A 9278-nucleotide genomic window follows, 5' to 3' on the forward strand; every position below is an offset into this window, starting at 1 on the left:
TTTAAGTACAACTGCTGTTTAACCTTCTCCTTGACAAGAGAATACATTCTATGATGTGAACATTTTATCTGCCTTTTTCCCAAGCACAGAACAAAAATATTTACTGAACACTCTTGCCTTATTGAACATTCTGATACTTCTGTGCAGACATTATTTTTTATTCATTTTTGTTTTTGTCTAAAGGTTTTCCTCTTCCAAACATAATTTCTGTGTTTTCTAGAAGTCTTAGCTTCAATACATTTTAAAATATTTGCCCTTTTTGTTTCTGCTTGGGAGATTACGACTTTTTGGTGATAATGAAAAGTCCCTAAACAACTTCCAGTTATCTATACATTTGGATTTTAAGTACAATTTACAGGTCAAAACAGAGTAAGTTACAAGTATTTGTGCTTAAGCAGTTATTTTTGTTGTGAAATCAGTCTAAGTGAATTATTATTTGAGGATTAGCTGGATGAGAATTAACAAGGTTTTACTGCTCAAGAGATTATAGTTATTCAGAAGAACAAAATTAATACCCTCTCTTCCCCCAATAAAAATCACATTTAAAATGAACACATGGAACTGTGGATTTATTTGATACTCTATCTCAATTCTACCAGAGTTAATTAATCCACAAAGAGGAAGGAACGAGGCATTTTTGAAACGTGCCTGCAGAAGGAGTCAGCTGAAGCGCTGGGCTGCACAGCACCCACCTGGTGCACTCCTGGCTCAAACCAGAACCTCCCACCCTTCACAATTAGCACATACAATCAGTTGCTGTCTTACTGGGAGTTATTACAAAACCACAGAAAAAACACCTGTCAATCCCCACCAGCCTGGGAAGGAGGTGGTTACGCACAACACCCAGCTTGGCTCCCTGAGCTTCCCCTCCCCAAGCTCCTTCTGTAGCCAGGGGATAGAGGAGCTCTCAAAGGGAATATAAAGAAGTCAAGTCAAGCTTACATTATGCTTAAATGCAAGTAATGCCAGATAATTACACAACCTGTTTATCATGCAATTCTCTACCCCAGCCTTTCACAACCAGGTACGAGCTGGCAATACTCCCAGAGATCTTTCATGAAACTACAGAAAATCCTACAATAGAACTGTGGATTTTCTCATTATGCAAATGTATTTCTAATTATTTTTCAATTCTGTTCTGATTTTGACCTCAATAGTACAGGTTGGCAGTGAATTTCATAGGTTAATTACATGTTATGTAAGAAGTAATGTTCTTTTTTTTTCTTTTCTTAATGACTTTTACATCTTTCCTCTATTTCATTTGCTAATCACCTTGCTCTGAGGCTGTAAGACAAACAGAATCACATCACTGACTTACGTAAGAAAAGCATTATAACAAGTGGCACCAAACTTCTTCATATGCTTGCCTTTCTCTCTGAACTGCAAATTTTCCCAAGGTTTTTTTTTTCTACTCACAGATAATTCTGCTTCTCATTTGCAGAGTTCAGTATTTGCCGTTTGAAAAAAACAGAATCTCTTATTCCAAGCAGTGTTCAGCTTGTGAAATCACAGTATTTAAAATTTAATTCTTAAAACTTTTGCTATGGTGAAGATCACTTGCCAGATGTAATGTGCTTTTAGAGGAACTGAGCAGTTCTGTCCTAAAGCCAAAAAAGTCCTTTGTTTGTAAATAAAATTTCCAATAAAACAAGAATTGCTATTGTTGTTCTTAAAAACAAAATTGTAATTTAATCGAGGTCCTTCCTCCACAAAGTACTTCCCCTCAAATAGATTTAGGCTCTTTTCCTGTGGACCATGGAGCTCCCACACTAGTGATGCACAGACTTCCCAGACCAGGTTCAGGGAGCAGCATTTTCAGTAAGGACAGAACAAATTTCTTCTGCCCCAGGCTCCAACAGAGCCCTTGGAGCAAGGAGAAGTCTGCCCACCTGAGCCTCTGCACTGCCCACTCCTCCTCAGGAAATGGATTTGCTGCCCTTGTGTAAATGCTGGCCATTTATCAGACCCTCTTCCAGACTGTTCAGCCCAGACCACCTTCACAGAATCAACAAACCATTAAGGTTGGAAAAGACCTCTGGAGTTCACCCCAAGACCAAACACCCCTTTGTCAACTTGGCCATGGCACCACATGCCACCTTCAGCTGTTCCTTGAACTCCTCCAGGGAGGGTGACTCCACCACCTCCCTGGGCAACCCATTCCAATGTCTTATCGCCCTTTCCATGCAAAAACTCCTCTGTTTGTTCCCTTTCCTGTACTTTTATCATTTTCCAAGGCCCCTTGAGAGGCAGCTCATCTCTCCTGGTCTCCTGTCACTTTGAGTTCTCAATGGATTGCTGTACACTTTCCCTCTTTGAACAACAAGCAACAAGAGCTATAAAAAGGCCTTATTAGCCCCTTTTGATACACATTACAGTCAAACCTACACCTCTCATTTGCCTTCCCTAATCATGCCAAATTGGTAAAGCTTTCAAGCTCAGAAATGCTTCAGAGTTGTCAAATGAGTCTTTCCATGTATCACCATAAAAATGACAACTTCCAGCTGAAACAAAGTTGCCCAGTTACCCAGCTGGGTTCTTCAGAACTGCCTGAGGACCTCTTACCTCTCGAGTTTTGTCTGGACCTCTGCCTGTTCTTTCAAGGCTGTGAACAAACTTTAATAAAAAATGAAGAAAAAAAATAATAATCAAGACATTTCTTACTTCGTTTATGAGAAACAATACAACTCAACTCAGGAACTTCTCTACGCTGCTTGAACTAAGGAGCTGACCTCAGATCAGTTTTAGAAAGGACAACTGTCAGACTTTAACTGAGATGGATCCTGGGTTTCTATCCCTACTCTGGAATGGTAACGAGATGCACCAGTTGAAACACTGAGTGAGAAATCAGCTGGTTTCACTTCAGTAGAAATAAACACCTCGAGTGTTGAATCTCAAGTCTTGTGATAATGTTTCATTAATTCTCCTTTCAGAAAGATTGCTCACAGGGAAAAGATACTTACATTTCTAAGAGCACAGAAAAGAGCTTTTGATAACAGGCTTTTTAAGGAAACATGATACACAACCAGACCAAGAAGCACACTCTTCTTTTTTTTCCCCTATTAACAACTGGCTTTTCTAATACCAAACTCAGAGCAGTTATTCTTAGCGTATTTTCTTCTTTTAATTACATGGTTTTCACTTCTGCTCAGAAATTACTTGGGGTTGTTTTGGTTTTTCGTTGTTTTGTTGTTGCTCGTTATTTTTTTTTTTAAATGACCTTAACAGGAGATTTTCTTTAGGAATCTCAGGAAGGATAATTAATCTAATAGTGCACTCTTTTATCTGGTAATTTGCTCAGAGGCCCAAAGAATTTTACTTTACTATGTAAACAGTTTACCAAACATAATTCAGTTGGTTTATAACCACCTTTAAATTTACTGTTGCAACCAGTTTTATTGGTAGGGAAGACTAACCAAATCACACTTCCCTGAATCACCTCCTCAAATCCTTTTCATCCCTACACTCCACCCTACTGTTCTCCAGAACAGCATCTTAATGAGATTTGCATATCTGAGTCAATAGCTCAGCTCCTGCATTTCTCAATTCCCTGTGGCTTTTCAGTGACATTGTCTGGCCCTTCAAGGGAAGCTCCTTGTACGAGTATTAATTGCTGTGCCAGCACCCTATGTCTGACCCCTTCTCAGCCTCCTCAACAACCTCATTTCACCCCAGGAACAGAATGGAGCTCTGTTAAATATTTCCTCAACATTCGAACCAAGGAAGATGGATATAAAGAAACTTTTCAGCCTCCGCAATTATCTTGCCCTACTTAAGTGCTCACTTTAGTCTTTGGCAAAACAAAGCATTTACCAAGTCTGTTTCTACAGAGCAGACAACCTATTCACACGTAATAAAAGAAGAATCAAACTGAGTTTTCTCTTTGGCCCGTGTTTTGCATTTTATGGTACAAAGCATCTCCTTTCACCTAATGGCTTCACTTGAGCAGCTTTTATTAAGACAACACTTGTTTATGTAAGGCAAAACGACAGTCTCCCAGCATTTATTTTTGTCTAACTAATTCTGATTTTATTTCATTGTGATGCAAGACTTTCTGAATGCCTGTTCTAAGAAATTGCTTTCATTATAAAAACCACCAAATTTCCATACTTCTGATGCTCCTTAGTTCTTAAGCAACACACAAAACTCTTGGTACTTTAACAGGTCACTTTTTGGTGGTGAGCATTACCATAAAATCCCTCCTGTGAGACGAGGAACTTCATTATCCTGCAGTAGGTCAATTGTAGTTACCTTGTGAATCAACTCTTGTGCATCACTTAATCCCAAACTGCTACTAATTCCAGGTCTTTTGTGCTCTAAACACAAATAAACCTGTAGGGTCTGAGAGATGCAAAAAATCACTCTTTTAGATAAGACTTTTTTTAAACATGAAAGCATCTGAAGAAAAAAAAATTATCAAATAGACATCTGAGGACTTCAATGCAATTTACAGAGAATATAAACACCCTGGTTTTGAAGTAAGCCTATAGTAAACAGAGCCAAACGCAGAACAATGAGAAGAAAATAAAAATGATGAATCTAGTGCTCCAGCTATATTAAAAAAAAATATCCAAGTCACATCCACCTGTTCCTACCCACTAAAATGTCTATTTTTGCCTGGAGAATACCATCAAGACAACAGGGCAACAGATTCCAGTGACTACTGTCAGATAGCAAGAAGAATGTGCCAGAAGATAACAGAAAATAACTATCCATATTAGAGATGAAGCCAGAATGTCTTTCTGAACATATCAAATAAAATAAGGGTATGTATGCAACAGCTGACACACATGGAAACATTTAAGGCCCAATAAAGTGTAACTCCAATATAGAAAAACTAATTCTACAGGACAACTCCCCTCTCTCCATGCATTAAGCTTATTCAACACAGGTGTCTGGGGTCTTGTCTGGTCTTTTGATCTGTTGTGTTTTAGGGTTTGTTTTTGTTTGGGTTTTTTGTTTGTTTGTTTTTTAATATTTTCACGTTTTCCACTGTGGGTAGCTTTGCTGCAATTATTAAAGTAATTCTAAAAATCAACACTTTTGGTCACAAATTCGTATTTCAATCTCAAGATATCACTTGCAGTGACAGCACCCAAATATAATCAGTTCTGCAGGAAGTACTTTCAATTTTTTGTTTTTGCATTCTCACACAGTGTGTTAAAATAAAGGTCAACATGCAGTATTAAAGTTCACAGTATCTGATATATTAGCATATAAATATCTTCCATTTTACTACATAGATATATATATATACACACACACATATATTTGCCATTCAGCAGGTCTTTGAGCAGATTATCTTTTAAAGATCTCCCTCCCATTTTTCTTTATGTCAGTCATGCACACAACAGCTGTAACAAGGATGTTCTGCCCAAAATTGTGCTTCAGAGCTGTAATGTGTAAGCCTGTACATCTTAACACAAAGCAAGGGCTAATCAGCTACTCAGTAAAAGACTGGGAAATCCCTGTCTTCAACTTTATGAATACAAACTGTCAGACATATTAGAATGGCAGGAAAAAATCCTCACTATTAATACATTATATAGGGTTTATGTACAGAGTTATAATTGTTATTAGTATGAAATAACAGATAACCAGCTCTAGCACAGGTGAGTTACCGTATTTCTCAGGCTCTGTTATTATTAGCACACATATGCAGAATTTCCGGAAAGCTTTGTTTGCCTAGAAGAAATCCTGTCTCAAAACCTGTAAATGTAGTTCAGACTGACGCAGTTATTGACCTCAGAGCTGCTACAAAAACTAAGTCTCTCCTCCACTTTTCCCTATCTCCCAGCTTCTAAGTCCTCTGCCTTGCTGAGTGAAGGTGCAGACAGGCTGAAGAGGGAGCTCTCAATCTCTAGTCCGTATGAAAGAAAGGGAAAAAAGCACATCTAACACCTTTTGAGCTGCCTGCAAACTACACAGGACTCAGTATTAGCTTAACTCCCTTGAAAAATTATGATTACATGAGCCTGGTACTGACTGTAAGAAGCCAAATGAAACACATTTATGAGCCTTCCTTTATCTTGGAAATTAAGTATCATTAGGAATACCACACCTCCATCAAAGAGCATGAACACAAGGACTTGCTGGTTTACAGACTCATAGCTAAAATGATAAATATTTTGATACAAACACCAACTGCAGATCTCTCAAGACAACAGCACACCAAACACATCAAACTGCAACATTTCACTAGAGCGAAACACTTCCCATTAATCTCTCAAGAAAGCTACATTCCAATTTTGAAGGCAGGTCAGGTAAACTTGAAGAAAAAATTTCAACTTTCTAACAGCTTATATCATGCCTATCTGCAATGCACCCATCCTAACACCACACACTGAAGCTATTTTTCATACTTCTACTGGAAAGAACACATACATGGTCCCAATTAAAAATAATTTTAAAAAAAGCTTTTAAGCTGGTAATTTTTATGAATGTAGTATGTGTAGCAATGTCACTTGGAAATGAACATTACAGTAAGGCTTAATATTTGAAAGATGACAAAATAGGCTCCCTAAAGGTTTTTTTTTTCTCTCTTTTATGAAATTTATCTTGGTAACAGATAGTGACAGACTGCTGTATCATGGATCAGTATTAGTCATCAAATCCCACAACATTAGGAACTACGAGCTCTCAGTCACAGTAACAGATGCAGGTTTTTTTGTGGAATGATATAAACATTCTACAAAATTCTACAGCTCTTATGCTATTTTTTTAATATCAAAAAGAGTAATGCTCAAAACCACCATATTTGCTATATAAAATATAGCAAACATACATCCTAAATAAAGTGTTTTAGAGTAAAATATATTGAGGCGATAAAGATTCCAACAGGAATTCTAACAGAGAAAAATACAGATAACATTTCAACTAAAATAACTGCAAACACACTTCAGGATGGAAAACAGCAGAATATTGCCCAAAACATTCAATAACCATATGCTTATGATTACAGGGACTTCTGTGAACTTTAAAGGCATCTTAGGTTTTCAAACACAGTGACAACTGTAAAGGACAGCTACAGAAATTACAGTGCTCTAAATGGTCATTTCCATTTCTCACCTTGTTTGGATTTCAAACACTTTTTTTATTATGAAAGCAGGCAAATCTCTCCAAAGACTACGAAGAAAACCTGAGGACTTTGAGGTATTTTAGATAGAGAAGGCTGTGAGCAGCAAGCACTAAATGTGAATTTGCAAAGCTAATGACTACCTGACAGGCTCCCTGCTAGCACAAGCACCAGAGATGAACACTGCCAGATTTAGCTGCAGCAGTTTAAGTTATTATTGCTCAGGGTTCAGCCATCCTCCTCTGCCACAGGCTATTGCAGGGGGGGTTGAATTGGCTGCATTTCCAACACCACTGTAGCCTACAGTGAAATATCTTTGTCACAAGTCATTGCTAAGAAGTGTTATCTGGACTTCTACAACCCAGCCTTCCACACTCTGTGCCATTCTGCATTTCCAGCCATGAAGACACCTGGGGAACACTGTGCAACTTGCACAGCCACACTGCAATCACTGCCAGGTTTGCTAGTGGCTGGCCTCACATTTTGCCTTAATCTAGTCTGCCTCTGATCCAAAATGATCCAAGCTTACAAAAGATAAAAACCAACAGTAACACACCTGCTGATCAACTGGAACGTAAGATGGACCAAGACCTAAACTCCTGAACAATCAAAAATACCTGAACTGCAACACGACAGACTCACAACCTGCTGCACAAATGCATTTTTAACACAATCCATCAGCTGAACAGCTTCTGGATTCTACAGCTTCTGAGCTATAGATGCTGAAACCACCACTACCCAAAAAGCCATCTCTGGGCCAGAGCTGAAGGACAAGCTGACACACCAGATGGCTGTGTGACCACTCAGGGGGACACCAACAGGCAGGAGAAGTGGGCCAACAGGAATCTCTGGGCATCCAGCACAGGGAAATGCCAAGTCCTGCAGCAGGGGAAGAACCACCCCATGAACCGGTACATAGAAAATAGAGATTTTTTATGTTAGGGGTGAAGAGCGTTGTCCAGGCAGACTGTGGAGTCTTTCCACCCTTGGAAATATTTAAAACCTGGCTGGACATGGCCCTGAGCAACCTGCTCTAGCTGGCCCTGCTGGGAGTTGGGAGGATGGATGAGATGATCTCCACAGAGGTCCCCTCCTGCGCCTCCCACCTCAACATTCTGTGATTTTTATTACTTTTCCAAGTACTGATTTGTGATGACAGACCAAATCTGACCTACCAAGAAAAAATTATTCTAAAGAGCTTAATAGCAGCACCAAACACGTCTTAAACATTCATAATTTTCAACATCTACACTGTTGCTGCTGTTTAATCTAAAGAGAAGCACTTGAATAGCACCTACAAACTACGCCTGAATAAAAGAAAAAAAGTCCAAACAAGTTATTTTCCTTTTGTAGGAGCTGTATCAAAGCTCCTTACAGAAATTAACCTGTAAACCCCATGAGAAGAATACACAATTTGAAGCAATAGCATTTACTGATATCATGTACCTATTTCAGAAGTCTTTCTTCTCTAAGAAAACAGTCATATAAAGGCTAGAAAAAAATCATATTGATATTCAACCACACCAACCAAATGTCAGCCAAATAATGAAATAAAACCATTAGATGCAGTGGTCAAAATTTTTTTCCAGTTTAAAACAGACTTTTCAACTATGTTCTCTAGAGTAGTCACTTTCATGAAAAAATCTAAAGGTTTTGAGAAGAAACAGGATTGTACAAACTGATGCTATAAAATATTTCAACATTCCAAGTATTTAAAAACTATTATAAGCTTTTAAAAATCTGATTTACTGTGCTTCTTTTAATACAAAACCATTTTTATTTAGTAAGAGAGAGAGCTACTGTGGCCATCTGGTAATCTGTACATTAAATTCAAATTACCCAGAACAAGATTCCACAACTTTTCCACTCCATTTTGTCTACATTAAAATGATGTTTCCCACAGAAATCTGCATTACCAATCTTCTGACACAGAAGTGGACCTGGAAAAAATATGATGTGTAGGAGGAAGGAAAGAAACCCACGAGAAAGAGTCACAAAAAGACACAAGGCCTGAAACAGGACTGAGGCTCATCCAGGCAAGATGACTGTGGATACCAAAGCAAGAAGGGATTGGGAATTTAGCATGGAGGAAAGGGATTATTTTGGACCAGTCTGGCAACAGTATCTCAGGACTGGCTGTAAGTACATCACACTTCCCCTGGTATGTCCACAACACCTTTAGTTATCCATGGGAACCCAGAGATCT

General features: G+C 38.5%; 1 protein-coding gene across 15 annotated transcripts in view; it reads right to left on the reverse strand.

Moving 5' to 3' along the window:
• The window catches only part of KDM6A (lysine demethylase 6A), a 148727-nt gene that overhangs the window by 24245 nt on the left and 115204 nt on the right, over positions 1–9278 (reverse strand). The gene's annotated exons all lie outside the window — the stretch shown is intronic.

This window comes from Motacilla alba, chromosome 1 (genome assembly GCF_015832195.1).
Source record: "Motacilla alba alba isolate MOTALB_02 chromosome 1, Motacilla_alba_V1.0_pri, whole genome shotgun sequence".
NCBI classification, from domain to species: domain Eukaryota; kingdom Metazoa; phylum Chordata; class Aves; order Passeriformes; family Motacillidae; genus Motacilla; species Motacilla alba.